Consider the following 21449-nt stretch of genomic DNA (forward strand, 5'->3'; position numbering starts at 1 on the left):
ATCGTGAGGTGCCCACCTTCAGAGGTGTCGCGGGGCACCCACAGAGCTCAGGCAGCCTGCTGAGTTGTAGCAGCGCTTTGAAAGCCCCAAAGCTGTGGACAAGACAGCAGTGTTAAAATAAAAGCAGAATACGGTAACTTTACTACCGAAGCTCTGTGGGATTTCTTTATATTTTTAAATTTTTACTCTGTCTGTTCAGTTTCCGTGTCTGAAACGGGGAAGGAGCGCGGTGTTTAAGAGGCTTCGTTTGTATACCTCTGTACGTATGCATCCTGATGCTGTGAAACGTGCCTGCCACCCAGTGGATGCAGCTGATCTGTGTATGCTTTATATTCTATACATTTACTCCCTCTCCTCTGCAAGTTTGCAAAGTGAGGTGCTCAGGAGCTGTCGGGCGCCGTGCTCCTCTGGCTGCATGGGCCGGGATGCCATTTGAGGTGAGGTGACCCGCCGCTGCTCTTCCAGCTCTGGGGCTGAGCCAGTGGGGTATCGGCTGGTGGCAGCAGCACACTGACCCCTCAGCTGGAGAAGTCAGCAGATAACGATGGGTGGATGAGGCAGGTGATGACATAAAGAGGAAGAAGCATCGTCCTGCTTAAGATAACTGGAGAACGGGATTCTCCGGCCCCTGCTGTTCCCGTAGGATTTCCACCTGACCTTCCCGTTTTCTGACGCGGGCCATTTGTTTTTCTGGGTGCCTGAGCGGAGTCTTAAGTCTGATCTGCAGTCGTGCTGAACTCACTGATCTGGAACAAAAGTCAATGGCTGTTTGTTCTCAGCATGCAGAAAATGTTTAGCAGGACTAAGCATGGTGGAAATGCAAGTCTCCATCGTCAGAATTGCTCACTCAGTGTCTGCAGCTTTTTACTTGATTTTTTTTTTTTTTGTACCTTAGTTTCCTGTCTTCAGAAAATTGTGGATGTGTCCTTTATTTTTATGGATTACTGCAGTGATAAGAACCTGGGAGAAAAGAATTCATTTGTCCTCTGGTTTGATGGTGCGGATATGCTCTGAAGGACAAGGGCAAAAAGAGAATTTGCGTGTTAATTATAACAAAGCTTCTGTCAGGAAAAAAATGTGACCAGGTCAGTCACAATTACAGGCTGACCTCCATGCATACGAGCACTAGGAGACAGTTTTAATTACCATTGCTCAGTTCTAATAAGGCCTCAATTCTACAGTGCTAATCACATTTTTTTTTTAAAAAAAAACCTGCTTTTACTGTGTCATTTCCTAGGTTTTCTTCGCCTTAGGAAAAGATAAGATAAGCAGCTAGGCAGCCCGGGGCAGTGCATGTGTGTTTGTGTCCTCCCTCAGCTGGGTTACTGCTGTAACACACGAGACTCGTCCGAGCTCTCCATCGAGCAGGACCCACAGTGGTCGGTCCTGGCTGCGTGTCGGCCAGCAGGAGAGGATCTGTCATGCTCTGCCAGTTTCTTTCGCAGCTGTCTGCAGGCAGGGAGCGAATGGCCAGGCTCAGAAATCCTGGGCTGTGTCCCAGACTCCGGAGGAGAGCGTGCCGTTGGGATCTCGCATTTTCCTGCTCTGTCTGCGCCCCTCATGTGCCATGGCTTGTCTCAGTCCTTTGACTCGTTCTCACGCTGTCTCCTTGTATCTGCCTTCCTTTTCTCCTCCTCCTTTGCTTCTGTACATCCCATCTCTGTGTTTTCAGTCTCCTTTCACAGAAAGTTGCGTTCATACACCAGCCCCCTTGTGTTTTGGTTTTTTTCTTTCTTCTTAGTCTCACGTCATTCTGTGCCCATTTTTTCTCCCTCCCTTTCTTGTTTTTGCTGTGGAGGGAGCCTTACTCCTCAGTTTTTCTGCCACGCTCTCATGTCATTCCTTACCCTCTATGGTTCTTGCATGAAGCATCTTCCTTGGTCCTTCTCTGTGGTCTTCTACAGCTTTGCATTGCTGTGAAGACCCACGGGACAAGACACTGAAAGGGCAGGAGAAACAGGGCTCCAGCTCTCATCCCAAGTGCCTGGCACCTTTTTGGCCTCAGCTGACCATTATATGGACAGTCTGGAGCCTGCTCCCGCTCCATGCCTTTGAAGACTCTTATCTGAGCTGCAGCCTTTTCCTGGGCAGGAGCTGGGAGAAAAGTTGCTGAGTGCTTGTGGGGATGGCCTATGTAGTCTGATGGGCGTGAGGAGTTGTGACAAATGTGGGTGTGGCCTAGTGAGCATCTACTGAAAATGCGTAAATTGTCTTCAGCAGTTTGACCAAATGTGTGTGGATTTTTCATGGAGGCAGCAAAAGGCAGCATACCTTTGGTAGAGCAGCTCAAGCCCTCATGTCAGTTTTCAGATCTGTTACCCGAAGCTGAAAGGGCACTATTACCTTCTAACGAGTTCGCCAGTGCTTTCTGTTAGTACTGAAAGACAGTGTTTTCACCAGTCTTGTTCTGAAAAACAGCTGAAGTATTTTGGCTGAGGTTTTCTAATCTCTGTCTACTCAGTTCTTTCTACACCCCTCCCTCAGAAGCAACCTCTACAGCACATGGAACAAAATTTAGCCTGAGGCAGACATTCAACTTGGAAAATTTCAACCCAAACAGTCCAAGTCTGGCCAAGTTACAAGCAGCTGAAAGCAGCATCTTGCATTAGAAGTCTTCAGCAACCGCCTAACAGGCAGTGCTACAAGCTTCACCAATACCAGTGTAGGTTTATGTGCTCTTAAGCACACTGCTCAACTGTAATATTAATCAATATCTTACCCAGTTGACTAATTGGCACCTGGTTGATTTTTTTTTTTTTTTAATAGACTAAAACTTTTCAGTCAATTGTACAAATGCTTTTACTTACTCGTATTACTCATTGTTGTTTTCCTGGCCGAAAAATTGCAAACTTTAAAATGGAGCCCCTGAAATAAATAAGAAGCTGCGGCTGACTGGTTCTGAATCTTTCAGAATGACTTAACAATTGTTAAAGACCAATTTACAGTAGAAGTGGAGCAAATTGCTTCCCAGAGTTTTGAATTGTAGAAAACCACATCTCCCAAATTCCTAAGCTATTCATCAGCTGTTCAGCTGTAGCAGGCTCACCCTATATTGTGTCCCTGATATATCTATTAACTTTGCAGCGAAGTGTGAGTCGAAAACAATCGTGCCATGGAGTCACTGTGGAATAAATACCACAAACATTGGCAAAGTTGCTTCATAAATCTTAGTTTAGAGAGGAACCTAGGCGTGGCTTTCTTCTGCGTGAGTGCAGCTGTTTCTTGTGGGGTCCCCCAGGGACTGGGTCTTGGTGCAATGCTGTTGAATACCATTCTATTCACAGTTTTTGCAATGACATCTCATCTTTACCCATAGATGATATACAGGTTTGTACACACAAGATACAGGTTATTCAGTGTACTCCAAATCACATTTTTAACTGGTTCCCATCCAGCAGAATGCGTTGCTCATGCAGCCAGCTACTAAGGAATGAGGAATGCAGTTACACCAGCAGGATGGGAGGCTGTCTGCAAACTGGTAATTTGAAAGAAGGTTTAAGAATTTGTGTGGATAATCATCTCGACGGGAGTTTTCATTGTAATCCTGTCAACGAAGTGTGATCTTTGGCTATACAGCAATAAAAATAGTGCATAGGAATGGGAAGGGACACGGCATGAGTAAGATCACTGGAATTCTGAGTCTGCGTCCGGTGTCGCTGTTCACATGAGGAAGGGTGTGAAATATTAGTAGGAACACAGCAACAAAAGTGTTCCAGGGTTTAAAAAAGAAGCTTTATAATGCAGTTTATCAGTTCAGAGGAAACTGGGAGGTGAAATGTATGTCTTACATATGCATAAGGAAATTACATGATAGTTATTTGACCCTGTTGAGACATCCAACATGTCTGGGAGCTGGAGTTGGGTGTGTTGTGTCATGAAATAATAAGTAGCAACGAGGGTAATTACTCATTTTAATGAGTTTAATGTTGCTGGGAGTGTTTAAAATGAGATAACGTTCACTATTCAAAGAAGTGCTTTGGGTTGGTTTTATGGGGCACTTTGTTAGTGCATGTAGAAAGGGAAAGGACTGTGCTGTGCTCACCTGTGCTCTTCACCAGATCAAGAATACAGGATTATTCATAGTGCTGTCAGTGCATTGTAGCACCTGTTGCTACAGTGGTCATTATGGTAAAACGGCACGCTCCAGAAGTTGGCCAAGTTTTCTCTTGGTTCAGGAGGACCTTTTTTTTTTTTTTTTTTTTCCTTGATGCCTAATTTCACTTCTGGGATTATGACGAAAGATTGTATAGTTTTCACTTTCCTCAAGAGCATTAACATCTGGTTGCAGCTGGCAACAGGATTTTGGTTACTCACCTTCCTCACCTACTGCTCTCTGTCAGTACAGAGGATCCTCTCGTATTCACAGGTTGGTCTACCTCCTTTCTTTGCTCAGCAGTCAATAAAGATGGCTATATTTAGGGATGGAGAAATTTCCTCTACCACTTAGCAGATAAGGCATTGTTCACCATTTACAACTGACCTACTGTAAATGTAATGCTCGCAGTACCCTGAAGCCCACCCTGCCCTTAATCACCTCGCTGTCCTTTGGACAAACCTCTCCTGCTGCCAGATCTCCTGCTGCAAGCAGACGGGTGTGCTGGAGATGAGGACGTGGGCATGTGTACATGTGGCTTGGCAAGCTAGCAGGACCAGCAGTCGCTAAAACAACAGAAGTTATGGTGGTGAATTAATTTCATAACCTGAAACACACGATGGGCTGCTCAAATCAAGTTGACGTATTACTTACCAAGTTTCTTTTCAGACAGCTTCGTGCTAAAGCTAAAGGTTTAATTTGGCCTGGGAATTGCACTTGAGCCTAGATAGTTATGAGATGATGTTTTATAATTCCATAGCTTGTGCTTTTTAATATAACAAACACTTTTTTTTTTCCCCTCTGGCAGCTGAACCAGAGTAAATATACTTCAATACTTGAAGTATTTCTTTCCTTAGAAAATTTATTTTATTATGCCTACTATAGCGTAAATGGTACATAAAAGCATGCCAGGATCTGACATTCCATATTTCACACGATGGTCTTAATTTGATCTTTTTCATTCACACTTTCAAATATCCTCTGAAAATTTTAAGGTAACTAATTGCACTTTCTGTACAGAATGACATCACTGGAAGGTTTCCTATTGAGAATAACTGAAACTTGAGAAGCCTAAGTTCTTGTAAATCATTATCTCTAGACTTGTCAAAAACATGCATACGAGTATTTCTGCTTATTTGGATATACTTAAGCACCAAAGTACTTGTCTCAAATGTGATTTCTAAAACATTTTCCTCAGCTGCTGTACTGAGATGTGTGTGTTTGGGAAAAGAATATGAATACAGTCTTCTAGGGTTTGGCCCTTGCGCCTGTTGCTACGTTCATTGAAGTTAATGATAATGCCCTATTGACTTTGAGTATATACAGAATCTAATTCACTAATAAAGTGCAAATAAGGTTGGAAGTTTTCAGTTTAGAGTTCTAATTAGGTTATTTCATAAATTTCTTCTTGGAAAATGGCAATCAAAGAAACAAAAGTAAATTTTGAATCCTACTTTATTATTCCAGTAGTTTGTTATAAATTGGGTCATTATGGAGATGATCATGAGTATCACCACATGGTGCCTGTTTTGAAAGTGCATTCATGGGTTATAGTTTGCTATCTCTTGATGTCTTGTAATCCCTGGATGTCTTTAAAAGACGTTTAGATATAGAGCTTAGTGACATGGTTTAGTGGAGGACTTGTTAGTGTTAGGTCAGAGGTTGGACTCAGTGATTTTGGAGGTCTCTTCCAACGTAGATGATTCTGTGATTCCCTTGCTAATTATAAAATGAAGCAGTGTTTTACTCTGAAATTAAAGTTTATAGAATTGTTAAGTGACATGTTGGTCTGAAGGGGATATCAAAACTGAATATAAAACTTATAAAGAGGTAAGCTGCATAACTGTATAATTTGTACACCTAGCAGCACAAATCGTGTGCGTGTAGGATAATTACACACCCAGATAACCAAATTAAAAAAGGAATAGTAGTAGGACTGAGTTGTTTGCAAGGTTTGTTTTTTCCTCCCTTCATGAGTGCTGCATGTAACTGTAATCAGGATAAAGAGTTTGGTGTTTTTATTAAATGTATTATTCTGTATCTGTCACGTGTGGACTTCCCGTTCAGTCTGTCATCTGGCACATCTGGGGCCAGTGAAGACGATTCTGCCTGCTCCATAGGATTAGTTTGATTTCCTTGCTTTGTTTTTACACATATATTGTTATTTCTTTTTTTGTTCTTAAAATGGACTATTTCAGATTCACCTGTGTACTCTGCGCACTGATACTGTCTCTTTCCTCCATTAATATCATACTGACATTAAGCGGTAGTATCTCAAGTACCTGGTCATACAGGCATTGATGAAATTTAATGAGGTGTTTCAATTTGCTTGACCTTGTTCTGCAACTCGTTTATGCCTAATGTATTCAAGTAGGAAACTCAGCATGCCGAGTCCTGGTTGAAAGTTGCTCACAAGGTAGCTGCTGCTGCTGCAGCTTCCCTTTCAACATCTGGTGCTGCTCGGAGAGAAGCTGCTGCTTTGTCATTTTAAGAAGCTCATGCATTAATCATGCATTGGTTATTTTGGGGGCGTGCTTGGGGTATTTGGAGGTAGTCACAAGAAGTTTGGTTTTCTGCCTTGAGAAGTGGAAGCGCTGGTGGGAAAGTTACAGGATTCTGCACCCTGCTGCAGATCTTCGGGGACATTTTTTTGGCAAGGGGGATTGGATAGCATCCAGGCATCTGTTCTTTGTTCTTTATTTTTTGTTAGGAGATGCTGTGTAAGTGTGGAAATTCAGTGAGCAATGGCAAGGTCTTTCAATGTTGATCACGAGAATGACAGCAGATACATCTGTTTTGCAGGAAACCAAAAGAGCCCACTTTTGTCAGCAGTTTAAATTACTGAAGAGGCGATAAGGTTATGCTACCCTGTGGCATAGGATTTGCTGTGTTTTTTTTTTTTTTGCTTTTTTTTTTTAAAGATATATGACAGAGGAAGGGGCACTGTGGGTAAAAGGACAGCAAAACTAGCCAGAAAATGGATAGAGACAGTACTAAACATTCATATACCACTGTAGGAGCACTGATAATGAAGTGTGGTGATCACAATCGTCGCTGGTAGACGAGCGCAACAGAAGTGAAGCCGCTACAGAGCTCCAGAAGCAAATCCAGTGTGTAGACACTTCAGCAGTATCTTCTCCAGACAGAAATGTTGCCTCAGAAATATGATGTTGTTGCAAATTGGCTTTCAGTCAGCTCTCGTACAGCTCTTCTGCTTGCTCTTCCCCTGCAGGAGAGAAACATCGTGAAGTGGGACAGCACCACCAAACAAAATGGCTGACGTCTAGTTAGTGTGGGTCTCTGCTGGAGACAGTTGTCTTCTAGGTTGATGTTGGGCGGGAAAAGGCACTAACTTCTTCACCCTGGCCACTCTTGCTGAGGGTTTGCACAGAGGGGAACAGGGCTGAGGCCTAAATACGAAGTATGGGACTCATGGTCACAATGCCATTTACTGTGGTGACCCAGCACTGCCATAGCTGCAGGGGCCACTGCTGTCTTCAGTCACTCACTCCTGCCAGACTGGCCAGATCACTGTGGGGATCCTTCTATTTCTGCCAAAACAATCCGTTTTACCTACATGGTTTAAACGGTTAATTTGTCTTAGTTGCAGTGGGCTGAGGAACTTAGGTGCCAAAGCTGACGTAGGTTCTGGTAAATACACTGAGATGCTGCTGGGGGGTGGGCTGAGGAAGTTGGTGGTGTCTTAGTGGAAGTAGTAGAAAAAAAAAGAAAAAAAAATACTAAGACTTTTTAAATTCAGTTTTCAAATATTAATATTACATGGTAGTGAAACTTTGCTGCTGTTACAGAGGTATTCTTTTAATGAAGGAGTGATCTGGCTTCTGACCATAAATATACTGCAGGCAAGATGTTGAGAGCCAGAACTGTACTTTTTTTTTTTTTTATTATTATTATTTGCCAATGACCATTTGTGAAAATTATCCAGGACACTTCTGTTGATGTGAAATGTTTTTAATTTCTGGTGATCAAATTTACTGGTATATTTTTATCATTGATTTTCTTTTGGAGTGAGTATGATTGCATCATATTACGTACCATGTCCTAGGTAAATTATTGCATAGCATGCTTGGGGGGAGGGGTGTTGTTTGCTTAAGAGGTCTTCCTATTTTATTTTATTTTTGAGAAGACATTAACTTTTGCAGGTGTTGTATTTTCTCCCTCAGAAATAAAAGCTTCATCAGAAATGCAAGTTTGTGGTCTGTCACTTCTGTCATTACTGTGTGACTGACAGCTGGAAAAGGTCAAATCGTATGAGTGGCTGTTATTGTATTAGCCCCTCATCTTTCTTTAAGTAGTTTTTTTTTTTTTCTTTCCCTAAATCTGTACGTTAGCTATAAACTACTTGTTTAATGCTTTCCTGAAGGGGGAAAAAAAAAAAAAAGGTACTTATACAAGGAATTAATTGCCTTTTTGGATATATAGTGATATATGCTTCGTATGTTTTAAGACTCAAACTAGGTTCCAGGTCCTATGTATTTGTCTCAGCACCTGTTGAGCATGTTACTTTCTGAATTCTCTAATCCTGTAGGGTTTATGTATTCTCCCTTCTCTTATCTCCGTATTGTTGACAAGAAGTTTAGCAACATTAAATAGTGTTAGAGACTGCTTAGTTCTTTGGAGCTTTTTGTTTATGACGTGTAGTGGACAGGCATGTAAAAACTTAGTTTGTTTTTGAGGTGTAAAATGATCTGTCACGTATGTTCAGATTTAACTTTCTATTCTGCATATTTTATTATCAAACTGAGCAGTAGTGGTACGGGTGTTTCAACAGCCACAAGCGTTTGTGCAGGCATGGTTTGAGGGTGAAGGTACGTAGTTCTGGTTCTTTTGTGTTGCACTGCGTTTGCACTTGCAGAATGACTGCTTTAGCAAAGGAAGCCATTCTAAAGGGGAAATATTAGGAACAATACTGAATCTGCAGGCTGCATTAAGGAAACTGGAGGACTGCTAGGAGAAGGTGGCTTTACGAACACTGTAACTGGCACTCCTTTGGATGTGTGGTTTCTAAATCATATTACCATATTCCATTATTTATTTATTTTTAGTAAACTGAAGACGAGTAAAAATAAAAACCTGTGGTTTTCTTTGTCTTTGGTCATTCTAGGGAATGCCCTTTCTTGGGATTGCTTGTTTTATCTGCTAGAAAAAGGCACTGCTAACCAGTACCAGAAATGCAGATAAGTACATTACAGCTCTCTGTGGTTTCTGGCTGGAATGTGGTCGCAGCTTGAAGTCAGGCGTCTCCATGCTTTTGCTGTGTGGAGCCACTGCACCTCCATCTTCTTTATTCCAAAATGTATCTTGAATGTTCAGATGCATGAGGAATCGTGAATATTGCTGGGAATTAATGAAAATTGGGTAGATCAACTTAGGAAGGGAAGGAAGTAGATTAAGGTAGATCCAGAGTAGTTTTCTCCTTCTAACTGGCAGGACGTGAGCCAGAGAAATGAGATACAGAAGAAACTGTGAATAGCCCTGCTGATAAAACAGAGATAAACTGAACTGCTACAGAATAGCTGGGAGCTAGGTCACTGTGTGCAGAAGAAGCCTGAATGGACTTCATTACCCGTAGTGTAAGGATTTGGGGGGGAAGGGTCCTTTTCAAGAACAAAATGTTAGCTTTTACTAAGCAGGCGGAAAACAGACATAAATCTGAATGCTGCTACCAAATAACACTGCAGAACAGTCATATGTAGGTAGATTTCTTTTCCTCTCCTTTCCGCCCCCCTAAATGTTATGATATACGCATGGTGTTGTTTTGAGGACACCTTAAGCATGGATAGGCAGTTTTTTTCACCAAGTAGGTGAATAATCAGATTTTCTATGTCAGGGGTTGCGATCAGTGAAGCACTAGAGTGTTCCAGTTAGGTATGAATGACCAAGAGCTCAAGTTCAAGATCTCCTGAGTCCTTTTAGTCGGTCCACAGGGCTTGCTTTGCTGTGGTTTCCAGATGGGGAAGAAGGTACAGAAGAACCTGACCAACGCCGCAGGAGCCACTTGTGGTTGTTAGCTTGGAGTCCGGTGCTGGTGATCAGACCCAAGAGGAGGACAGTGGGGAAACTGGACCAACAAGGTCGCCTCAACACAGGTAGAGTGACCTGCTTGTTGCCTTAGCTGGGGCTGCAAAAATGGCTTTTCAGTGCAGGTATCATTTTCTGTCATGAGGGGTGTGGGAGAGGAAATTAAGTAAGTAACCTGCCACCAGCTCCATTTTATCTCATTAGTGATGGGGTATTTTTTCCCAGAGGTTTCTAAATCTCTGTACCTTTGTTGATTAAACAAAAAACCGAAAGTGATGGATCATCAGAAGATACCTATTGGGGGCTTGTCCAGGCACACCTTGCAAAGGTTTCTGCTCTGCTCAGAGCCAAACAGAGAAGATGGTGTGGGTGATGTCGGATGACGTCTGAAAGGAGCTTCATAACAAGACTGAGTGCACCAAGATGTAAAGAGAGTGAAACAGAGAAGCTAAAGGTGGCCAACTGCGGGGTTTCAGATTAACTGAGGGATGTTCGTCAGACCTCCTTATAATTCCTTTGCAGTGTTTTCTTTCTGAATATGGCTTCCCAGTACTCTGGGTTATATACAGCCATATATTGTGTGTGTATATAAATAATATAGATATGTACAACCTATTTAATAAGCTGGAAAAAAATCTTGATGCTCAGGGCTCAAGATGTTAATCAGTTTGTAGTGGTATATTTACTTCTACCATAGCTATGTTCTGCTTATTTCTCTGTTTGCTTTATAATGGCATATTTACATTATCTTAAGTGTGTTACTCTTCAGGTATGGTTTAGTTTTAGTTTTATTCTCTCAAGCCTCTCTTGGACTGAGGGCTGACAACATTTGCATAGAAACAAACCTTTACTAGTCCAACTTGAAAGAGAAAAGAAAGGATTTCATCTCGTATTTTGACCTTTCCTATAAAATTCAGTAACTTGACTTAGGGGTATTTCGAATGGAGCATCTAATGAAGTCATGAGTGGGACCCTCTCATCTTCTCCATTCATGGAATAAACCTCACCTACCACAAGTCTTCTCATCCACAAATACTGGCACCCAAAAAACAACGAGAAGTGACTTCAAGGCATTTTCTGACTATGTGATTTTGGATAAGGGTAAGGGGAATGACCTTGGATTAGTAAGTGTCATTGCGTTTTTTTTAAAAGCTTGTGTGGTTGTGCCAATATTGATGTTCTGCAGGGTGGAAGGCTGATGTGTGAAGCGGTGAGAGCCTGGGTATAATTTTCTGTAGCTAAGTGGGACTAGCAAGGAAAAGGCAATATATTTACAGATTGTATTATCAACACCCCCCACGCACACACAGAGACACATCACAGAATAGAGAAGCGTGGAGGAAAACAATCCTTGAGTCAGGACAACCACTCCGTGATTGTATGTACTTTTCCCCCTTCTTCTATTTTGTTTTGTCTATTTAGATTAAAAGGTCTTCACTGTAGTATTTTTGCCCTGCAGATCTGTAAGGGCCCCAGCCCCTCCTTGCCCGGTGGCATCCCATCGCAACACCTGCAGGCATCCAGCTACAATTTCACCCTAAAAAAATGTAAAAGTGCATTGTTTGATGATACTGGTGGCTTTGCAGTAGGAGGCATTGGGCCTGGTGGTGTTTTTCCTGTTTGCTACGTGGGCTGCTAGTTGACATTTCATGGTACAAGTGAATTTTCCAATGTGTTGTATAATTTTGTTTCATAATTCCTGTCCCTCCAGATCTGACTGCTGCCAAAATGTGCACATACGATATACACATGTAGCTCTGAAAACAAACACTCGCTGAATAATGGCTCTTTCTTGACTAGTCTGGGTGAAAATCGCTGTGTTTTCAGAAGGCGGAGTCAAACCCTGGGGTCAAAGTCTTTTAGATGTAGGGTGTTTGGGATCTGCTTTCTTCATTTGGGATTTTCATTTGGGAAAGCATCGGTCTGCTGCAAGCAATTAAGGATTAGCAATAAAGGAATTAAAGGATGTTTGTTTAGGGCTTGTTTAGGGCAGTTAGTTTTCTTGTAGAACAACGTAGCAGAGAGAAAGCTGCTCCGAACTTGTACAAAGAGGCAAATGTTCAACAGGCCCGGGGATGTGCAATTAATCTAAAACAAAAATAATACAGAAAAAGTCATTTTCTTTACCCTTTCTCTTTCCTGAGTGAGATCATCGACTGCCTCAAGAAAAGCTCTTTTAATTACTTGGAATATTAAAATGAAATTAGTCTGATGCCACTCTTCACTAGTGGTTGAAATATAGGTTTCTGTGACCATAGTCGCAATTAGTGTCTTTCTGTCTGATTCTCAAAGCTGGAAAACATTACTAAAGTGTCTAACAAGGGGAATACTGGAAGTGAGAGTTCAAGAAATAAAGTTGGGCATAGGAAAGCAGTGGATGAAACTTTGCATTTAGGCTACCAGCCTAGGATCTGAGTGCTCTGCTGCCTAATGTAGGTCTCGCCTGTCCCTTGATGGGAGAGGGAGTTAAAATCATTCCAGTCTGGCTAGCTCCAGCTTTTTTTTCCCCTCAAAGCTAGGGAGCCCTCCGTAAGTGAAGGACAAAATGGGTTCTAAGGTTAAATGTGTACACTGAGATGCTGAATTTCCAGTATCGGACTAAAATAATAATCACTAATGTATACATAGTGATTGTATAGTGCTTTGGATGGAGCATTGAGGATACTAAGTGTTTTTTAAGTCTTGGGGAAATGACAGGCTGCTCAAGGAGACTGCTGAGCTCCCTCCATTAAGTAAATGACCTCGGTTAGTGGAAAGCAGGAGAAAAATGCCATGTATGAAATCATGCCTGCGGTAATACCCTCTCGTTCTCTTAGCCTCTCGTGCCTGATGTTGTTTTCGTGGCCCCCTGAACCACAGCGTAAAGACAGATGATTCTTGTGAGGCTTTTGGAAAACACTTCATGGGAGCAGCAATTTTCTTTGAAGCTAGGCCTAGGTGTATGTGTGCAGTAGTGTCTTCTAGGATACATCAGCTTGTTGCACCTCATGTTTATGGGGAAAGGACCAAAAGAGGTGAAGATTTGGTGTCTTAGATCCACAGAACTGTAATCTGTGATTTCTTTTAGGACAGCTCACCAGGACAAAGATCAGCGTGGAGACACAGCTTCTGTTTGTGCAAGCAGCTTGAAATTTAGCCGCGAGATCACAGGGTTGGCTTTCCAGCTGTCAGTTCCCCTTATCAGTAGCCCAAGCTCCCTGATACCCCTCCTTTTTCTTTCCTGTAATCTCCTTTTTTTTTTTTTTTTTTCCCCTTGTCTCTTCTCCATGATTCATGTATGCATCAGTTGACTAATGGACCATGTATTTGGGCAGGTAAGGCAGCCACTAAAAGTATCGATCGCTTCCTGAACGAGTACGTGAGCGACTCGTGTTTCTGGCTAACTGGTCTTTAATAGCCAGCCCTCCACCTGAATGAGCTGCAATGGAAAATGTTTTTATTTAAACGAGCTTAATTTTTTTTTTTTTGCTTATGCTGTTGTTGGTGTTTTGTTTTTTTTCCTCTTGCCTCTCCAAGTTAGCCCTCTTATCTTTCCCCACTAATTAGAGCAGCTGGACGAGCGGTAATAAACACACTTTCCTTTCCTTTGTGCTCGTATCCTGAGCGGTGCCAAAATACTCTCTTGTGCTCTCATCTGGGCATATTTATGGAGCTTCTAAAAATCGACGTGTATCAAGATTTCCTTTTTTTCTGTAAACGAGGCCTGCATCTGTACCGGGAGCCCGCCCAAGCGCGTGAGGTAGGCGGCATGGCCGGCCTGGGGGCTGTGGGGCTGAAAGGACGATGAAAATCGGACGGGAAGCCAAGAGTTTTTCATCTGACTGGAGCCGTGGAAAATGTTGTCCCTACGTGTGCATGTGCTGGATGCCGTCTGTTATTGTCTGAAACACAAATGTGCATAAATAGTTCCGTGGTGCTGGTTCGAGGTATCAACATCCATTTCCTGTGGCGCGGCTGACTTTCTGGGGCTGCGCCGTCTCCGCAGCCTAACTCCCCAGCCTTTAAAAAAAAAAAAAAAGAAAGAAAAGAGGAAAAAAAAATAAAATAAGGGCAGCTGCAAAAGCACAGCATTGAGCCTGGAGTTGTCCAGCGAAAGGGCGGTGTCTGGCTGCTCTCCCTTAGGAGGGAGCTTGGTGGGGAACATGGCGATCCCTCCCCCTGGCCGCTCTGGCTGTATAAAGGCCAAACAATAATAGTAATGCGAATGTCGTCCTGCTCGAACTTCTGTGCCGATCTGTGAGCCTGTCTCAGGCTACACCGAATATTTTGTCCGTGAATAACAACATTCCTTGCATAGAAACTTTTTTTTTCAGCTCAAAGCTTCATTCTTGATTTGATTTTTCTACTGATAAATATAGATGTGAAAAAAAAAATCCAGTGTTCACGGCGGATTTTTTTTTTCCTAATGTGTGTTTATTATTCATGAATGTGTTGCAACATCCAAAAATGTAACGAGTGACTCACAGTTCGAGAAGAGAAAAAATATAGCTTTTTAATGAGGACTCCTCAGTGGGCTGCAGACTGTCCCAGTTAAGAGGCCGCAGTTTGATTGTATCAAACTCATCCAGTCCTTGCTCATCCAGTCCAGAACCATATGTTTGCAAATATTTGGTTTTATTTTTGTGCATTACTATTTATTTTGGTGTAAGAAAGGAGAAAAAAAAAAGAAAAAACAACAACAACAACAAAGGCTAAGTTTACTGTTATCGGCATAGTAACATCTCTTGTAGTTGTAATAGTTGCAGGATCTTATAGTTGTAGATAAGAGGTTTGTATTCTTGTAAGTTATCCTTGCAAGGACTCCTGAGCAAAGAGAACAACCCTGTTAAGGCAATAGACCTCTGAAGGAGTGTAATAGTAGGGGATCAGAAGCTCAACTTGTGGGATGATCTACTGATCTATTTCAAGTCAGTATTGTCTTTCAGGAAATACTGCTTCTTATTTTTTGGAAAATTGAACTTTTTCTTTCATTTGTACGGTTTTGAACTTTACCAGTCTCATTTCATGCTCAGTATCCTCTCACCTCTCTGTCCTTCTTGCACAATAGGAGGAAACCCATATTTGCTTAAAAGCAAGGTGAGTGCAAACCCACAGAAATAGGTAGGTGACCTAATACTTGCCTTTCAAGCTGTCTGTATACACAGGTGATCATTTCCGTTTGAATGCCATGAATCTAGGAGTCAGGATTGTATAGCTTTGTATAATCCTGAAGTAAATTTTTCAAGATTTTCCAGAGCTGTTACGCACACTGTCTGAGAATTCAGCATAAAAGCATGGCACTTCTGTGCCCTTGCAGTCCTCTTGGGACAGCCAGTAATTATTACCATGCAAAAATGAGGTCATTTTGGCTTTATTTATTGCAAATATTTAGCATTGAGGAGTCTTAGTGAGGTGTTCTGTATATTAAGTGGCATTACTGTTATGGTCTATAACTACGTTAGAGTGTTGAGTAGAACGGCACCACCTTGAGTCTCCCACCTTGTTTCCACCTGTAGATTGAAACTGCGATTCCTGTCTGTTTTTTTCAGGGAGTAAGCTCTTCTAGATTAAAAAAAAAATAATAATAATAAATTCAGATGGAATTACCCAGTTATTTTCATAAAACACATTTCTCTGCCCATTTATTTCTCAAGTCTTTCCATCAGTTGGCTTATTTGTTGTATGGGCCGTGATGGGACAGGGTCTAGAGACAGTATTTAAAGCAAAAAGGGCTATTGGTCTTTCTGGATCACTTTAGCATCCCCAAATGAAGGACTGGGAAGTGGTGAATTGGAAGTGAGTTGTGTTTCAGAGTGTGACTGTCTTGTTTGCCTGTCTGACTGGGGTTAGATGAAGCACAATGATTTCTCCTGGCTGCACTTGCAGATCATGGTTTCATCCTTTGTTTTGTAATTTTTGGGCATCTGAATTCTACTCAGAAGTAGTATGGGTTGTAAATTTGTCCTGTTTTGATGTCCTTGTTTTATTGTCTCATCTGTGGGTCTAAACGTGTAACTTCCGTCATATTCATTGGCAGGTGTATTTTTAGGATGGTAAATGACTTCCAGTGCCCTTTCCGAAACAAATGCACAAATGGCATGAGGAGGGATGGTGAGCCAGAGTGGGATCGGTCTGAGAGTCACCGGTTTAAGTGGTGTGGCTGTCCCTCCTCCCTGCCTGGATCATCCCCTGGATAACACGCCTCCTTTTTTTTTTTTTTTCAGCCAACGTGCAATCCTGTGATTCTTAGGGTGAAAAACCCTATTGCTCAGCCAGCCTAGCAGGGTGCTTCGCTACCACCCACGAAAGGGAGGTCCTCTGCCTTTTGCTGGCAGTGCTCGCTCATCGCAGCCCTTTCAGAGCTGATTCAACTCTCTAACCACACAGAGAGCTGCTGATGCTCCCCACCCACCTCGGTCAGCTTTCTGCCACGTTCATGTGTCAAAGCAGGTCACTGGAAGGTTTAAGGGGTACCACGTGGACCCGAACCAGAGCAGGGAGAGGATGGGGGGGAGAGAAAAGTGCGGTCGGGGTTGGTAGAGGAGTGTCAGAGAGAAGCTCGAGCGTGGCACTTGCGGCTGAGATGGGATCAGGAGCTATCTCGAGTCAGAGCTGTGTTTACTGCCTGGATTTTTGCAATTCTTCCCCTCCTGAGTCTGTTTATCAGTAGAAAGGAGGGCATAGCCACATCTTAAAAACACATTCTTAGAAATACTGAAAGATAGTGTTTCTTACCAGAGGCAAACCTGTAACCAAAGGAGGAAAGCACGAACTTAAAAGGACAAGGAAAAGTGACTGTGCAAGTAGGTTGTCCTTGAGGCTCGCCATCTCTGAGATGTGACCTAGGAATACCTCAGAGGTGATCCAAGAAGGGTTTGTGCAAGGCTGCGCAAGGTCAGGGGTTTGCAGCTGTGTGGGATGTTGCTGTTCTGCTGGTGAAGGCAGCTGTCTTGCCAAATTCGGTAGGAAACACTGGATGCAAACCTGGAGGTATAAAATGGATGAGGTTAAAGTTCTCCTGTGCTTGGTTGTGAACCCATTGCATTTGAAGCACTTCTCTCATCACTTCGGCTACTTAGGCTTAAATTTCTGGAGGCTTGGAGTTTCCTGACCACAGGGTTGCAAACGACTCTTGTGTATTTTGAAAGATGACAGCATTTATTATCTGAAGGCTTCTGATCAGACGTAGGATGACCAGGTTACCTTCCCTCTCAGCCTGTGAGAACACCGGCCTGTCCAACACATGCTTTATTTACCACCACTTTCCATTTCCTACAATTCAGCTGAAGTTCAGGTGACCATCACAGTGAGTCAGTGGAGTGTTTCCTCTCAAATTCATTGTGCTCTGTGCTCAGCCTGTACCAAAACATCACTGAACCATACCTTAAAGGGCACGTTAAGAACCGATAGCTGTGAGGACTGTGCTCTAGGCATCCAAAAACCCTGGGTTCTGAATTTATCCTTTTGATTTGTGATTAAATAGTTGAACAGTGAATTTTTATGTATCTGACGTCTCCTAGCGTAGACCTCCTCGGTGGATAGGAACAAGTTACCTCGCAATCTCTTGATGCAATTTTTCCATCTGTAAATATTTGGGTCATTGTGCATTTGGCAGCGTTAGACTGAAACTGCTGTGGGTTTCTGTGTTTTTTGTGGCACCTGCTGCAGAGGGAGGTGCCAGTCCACAAGTCCCGACTACTGGGACAGAGAGACCACAGCACTAAAATGCTGGAGCAGTACCAGCACAGTTTCTTGATGTAGATAAGGAGAGAGAAGGGTGCAAGAGCTGAGGTGCTAGCTTCGGGTTTGGGTGAAGGTTGGTTCAAGTGTCGCCCTTTTGTACGCATGCAGGTGATTTTGGGCATGTGGCTGGGGGGTTCATGCTATGTTTGTGAATGGGATTATTAGTACTTCTTTCCTACAGAGACACCTGAGATTAAATACGTTGCAAAGCTTGAGATTTTTATCCAGTGGTAAACCGGAGCCTTCCCTTCAGCCTGAAGAAGTCCCCTTCAGCACGTGTGGCTGTGGGAGCCGGGGCCAACGAAAGCTTGAGAATTTGATCACGCCGTATTTATTTATTTGTGCAGCCTCAACTTTTTCGGCGGGTCGGTTCCCCCGCCCGCTTCGCTGCGCGGCTACGCAAATATTTGCGCGGGGAAACAGCGGGGGAGTAGCTCGGTGTGAGCAATATGCAGCCGGGATGGAGGGGAAAAGCTGTTTGAATTGGCTTTGGCCACGCTGTTGGTCAGTGTCTAGCTATGTCTTTGGGGCAAATGGTGGTGCGAATTTCATAGAGATACTCATCGCGGCAATGGGCAAGGTCACTTCTCTAAGCCAGGCTCATAATCGGAAAAAAACCTTATACAGTACTAGGGATGAACATCCACCTGCGTTATCTCTTGCTAAATATTTCTGCATTTTGTGTGAGCTTTTAAAAATATATATATTGCTTCCAGATTTAGCCTAGAAGCAGCAAAATGTTTGCATACTTTGTGGTCATACATCACTCTGAATGATTTTTCTATTTGGTTGATTGCCTGGATAAGACTCCTGCTTTTTTTTTTTTTTTTAATTTCCCTGTAAAACATAACTATTAGACTTTCTTTAATAATTAAAATGGTGCTCTCCCCGTGTCTGTGTTAGCGTCCTTGTAACTGCTGAGCAGCTGGGTCAGATTTCTCCCCTCAGAGCCCCATGATTTTAAAGTGCTAGAAACAAATGCTTTCAGAAGTAAGATTATATTAGAATGAAGCTGTTGGAGAGAGGGAAAAATGCATCTGTCACAAGTGGTGGAAAATATACAGTGACTAAAATAACGTTGTGGTGTTTCCTCCATATGGTTTCTTTTTTCACCCGAGAAATACAAATGAAGACACATTTTGATAAAGAGCTGTAGTGAAGCTACGTGAGTAGTGACTTAAGTGGTGACTACTTGGTAAATCATAGAAGAAAAAAAAAAAACAACAAAAACGCTTCTGCTGCTCTGCTTGCTGTTGTTTTCTTCAAGTCTTCCTCTAAAGTAGGTTGCAAAGTAATGGGATAAAAAATGTTTATTAAAATAATACCTGCGTATCTGTTCCTTACACAGTAAACTGGGAGCCACTTTTACCTTTGAGTGCCATGAAGATATCGTAGGGACTGAATTAATTGCAAGTAAAACTGGAATTTTCTTCTCAGTTACTGAACCTGTGCAGTAGTTGGAGATATTAATGTCCCTAAGACAGTGAGTTTTGCTCAGTGAATCACCTGTTGGACTGATGTTTAATTATTACTAGGGGGTGTTTAATTACTGCAACATTCACTCATATTTGAAGTTTTTTCCATTTGTTTGCTAGAGGGAGCTTAAGGCTTTTATGCCTGTCTTGGTACAAGTGTGCAAAGTCACCTCAACTGCCTTCTTTCCTCTGGTTACCCCCTCCTGTCTGCACGGTTTGGGGTCTGTGCCATGCCATCCCCATGCTTTGTGGTTCTGAAGTGGCATGTTGGATGCTGTCCTTCTGGAAATCAGCTTTGTAGTGGAAGTTGAATGCACTTGCCAGCCTGCAAACCCTGCTTGTGCTTACCCTTCCCACCAACGCAGGAGGGAAAGAAATCTGTCCTGACCTGTGCACTTTTTGTATCTATAAGCCCCATCCACAGCCCTCAAGTTGCCTTCCTCTGCCTGTTGGGTGGCTTGGGGCTGGACTGCGTTGATCGGGTGCTTATTTAGCACCACATTTGGGTTAGGAAGATGAGGAGCATGCTGGAAATTCACTGAGATATTCTCACAAGCCCCAGGTGTTGAGGTGCTACAGGGGTGAGGAGCGTGTGGGAAGTTCACTGAGATGCTCTCAGAAGCCTGAGGGACATGGGTGCCACGGATCTCACTGAGTTGGTGAAAAATGGTGTGGGGACTGTGTCTCCCTGGGTGATTTGGGGTCCTCCCTAGGTTTTATTTTTTGGGGGATTTAGTGTGAGCACTGTGGTGGGTACCAAACAGAAGTGGCTGTGGGACATCTTGTGTGTCATGAGGGTGGCTGAGGCAGGACGTGAGGCAAAGACACGGCTTCGAGGACAGGGACGGGCGAGCTGAGGTGCCAAAAAGGGCTTTGCCCTGGGGCCAGGACACATGTGGGGACCCAGCAGGGCACCAAGGCCGCACCTGCCCGGCGGGGCACAGCGGGCACCGAAACCCGGGGTCGTCGCCGCCACCTGCGGGCCGAGCCCGGCCGTGAGGCGGCCGCCGCCCGGGGCGTGCCGAGCCGAGCTGAGCCGGGCCGAGCCCAGCCCGGCCCCGCGGTGAGTCACCGGCCGGGGCCCGGGCACCACTTCCCCCCCTTTCGGCAGGAGCCATTTTAAGTGCACGGAGGAGCTGCGGGGCGGCCCGGTACGTGCCGGGCTGGGCGGGGGGAGCGCTGCCAGCCCCGCCAAGGGGGTCCCGGGGGAGCTCCCCGCTGCCAGGGAGGGCTCGGGGAGGGGGGGGACGGGGGAGAAGCGGCGCTGGGGAGGGGAGCGCTGTGGAAGGACCCGTGGTTGTGCGTGTCCCTCTTCGGTGTTTTCCAGCAGTTTGGGAAGTGTTGGTGGTTTTTTAACAGCTCCTCGTCTGCCAGCACCTTTGCTCTGCCTCAACACGGGGCTCGGAGGGGCTGAAGGTGGGTCGCGCTCGACGCCCCGCTGCTTCTGCCCAAGCAGCCTCTGGGTGCTGCTTAAATAGAGCTGGTTAAATCCTGCCAGCCCTAAAAACGGGCAGGTGCTCGCTTTTCCCCTGGGAATTACTGGGAAGTGATGATAATGGGGATCACGCCTGTGGCGGAGGGACCGGGCACGGATAAAAATGGGGTTAGCGGTGGTGGAAGGCGAACGGGAAAGTCCCCGAGGCGGTTGTGCTGCGCCGAGTTACTTCTCAGCTTTCGGTGGAGGAAAAACACCTTGGTACTCTTTAATTATATACTTCTGGAGTCTTGTGGACGAAGGAGTGTTCCCACCGTGTTGGCAGCTGAGCAGAAATGGACGCTAAGATCTGTAGGAGCGTGGGTCACGCAGGTAACTTCGGACCCCGTGTTTCAGCCTCTCAGTTGAGAAACGAAGCCAAACATCTTCTGGAAATGCAGTGCCAGGGGGCTCAAACTGGTAGGCACAGGGGGGATACTTCCCCGTTTCGTTTGCTGCCCACAGCCCGTATCTGACAGCGTAATGGAGGCTTGCTTAATGCTGTGACTGGTGACAGGGGAGGGAGGGAGAGAGCGCCCATGAAGCGGTCATGTTCGGGGTGAGAGCCTCTTATCGTCAGCCCTTCCCAGCCACCGCCTGTATCTTCCTTCTGCACCTTACCGTATGGTGTGTTGTCACTGTC

General features: G+C 44.1%; 1 protein-coding gene across 3 annotated transcripts in view; it reads left to right on the forward strand.

Annotated features, from left to right (window-relative positions):
• ELF1 (E74 like ETS transcription factor 1) overlaps positions 1–21449 on the forward strand; it is a 74389-nt gene that overhangs the window by 1272 nt on the left and 51668 nt on the right. Inside the window, exon 1 of one of the 3 annotated variants that reach the window (XM_068675537.1) lies at positions 10066–10203. The exons of 1 other annotated variant lie outside the window; for it this stretch is intronic. The gene's annotated coding sequence lies outside the window, so the exon portion shown is untranslated. Of the gene's footprint in view, positions 1–10065; positions 10204–20326; positions 20484–21449 lie in introns of those variants that run through there. One more of the 3 variants, XM_068675528.1, reaches the window with a different exon arrangement.

The sequence above is a fragment of the Anas acuta genome, chromosome 1 (genome assembly GCF_963932015.1).
Source record: "Anas acuta chromosome 1, bAnaAcu1.1, whole genome shotgun sequence".
Classification (NCBI taxonomy): domain Eukaryota; kingdom Metazoa; phylum Chordata; class Aves; order Anseriformes; family Anatidae; genus Anas; species Anas acuta.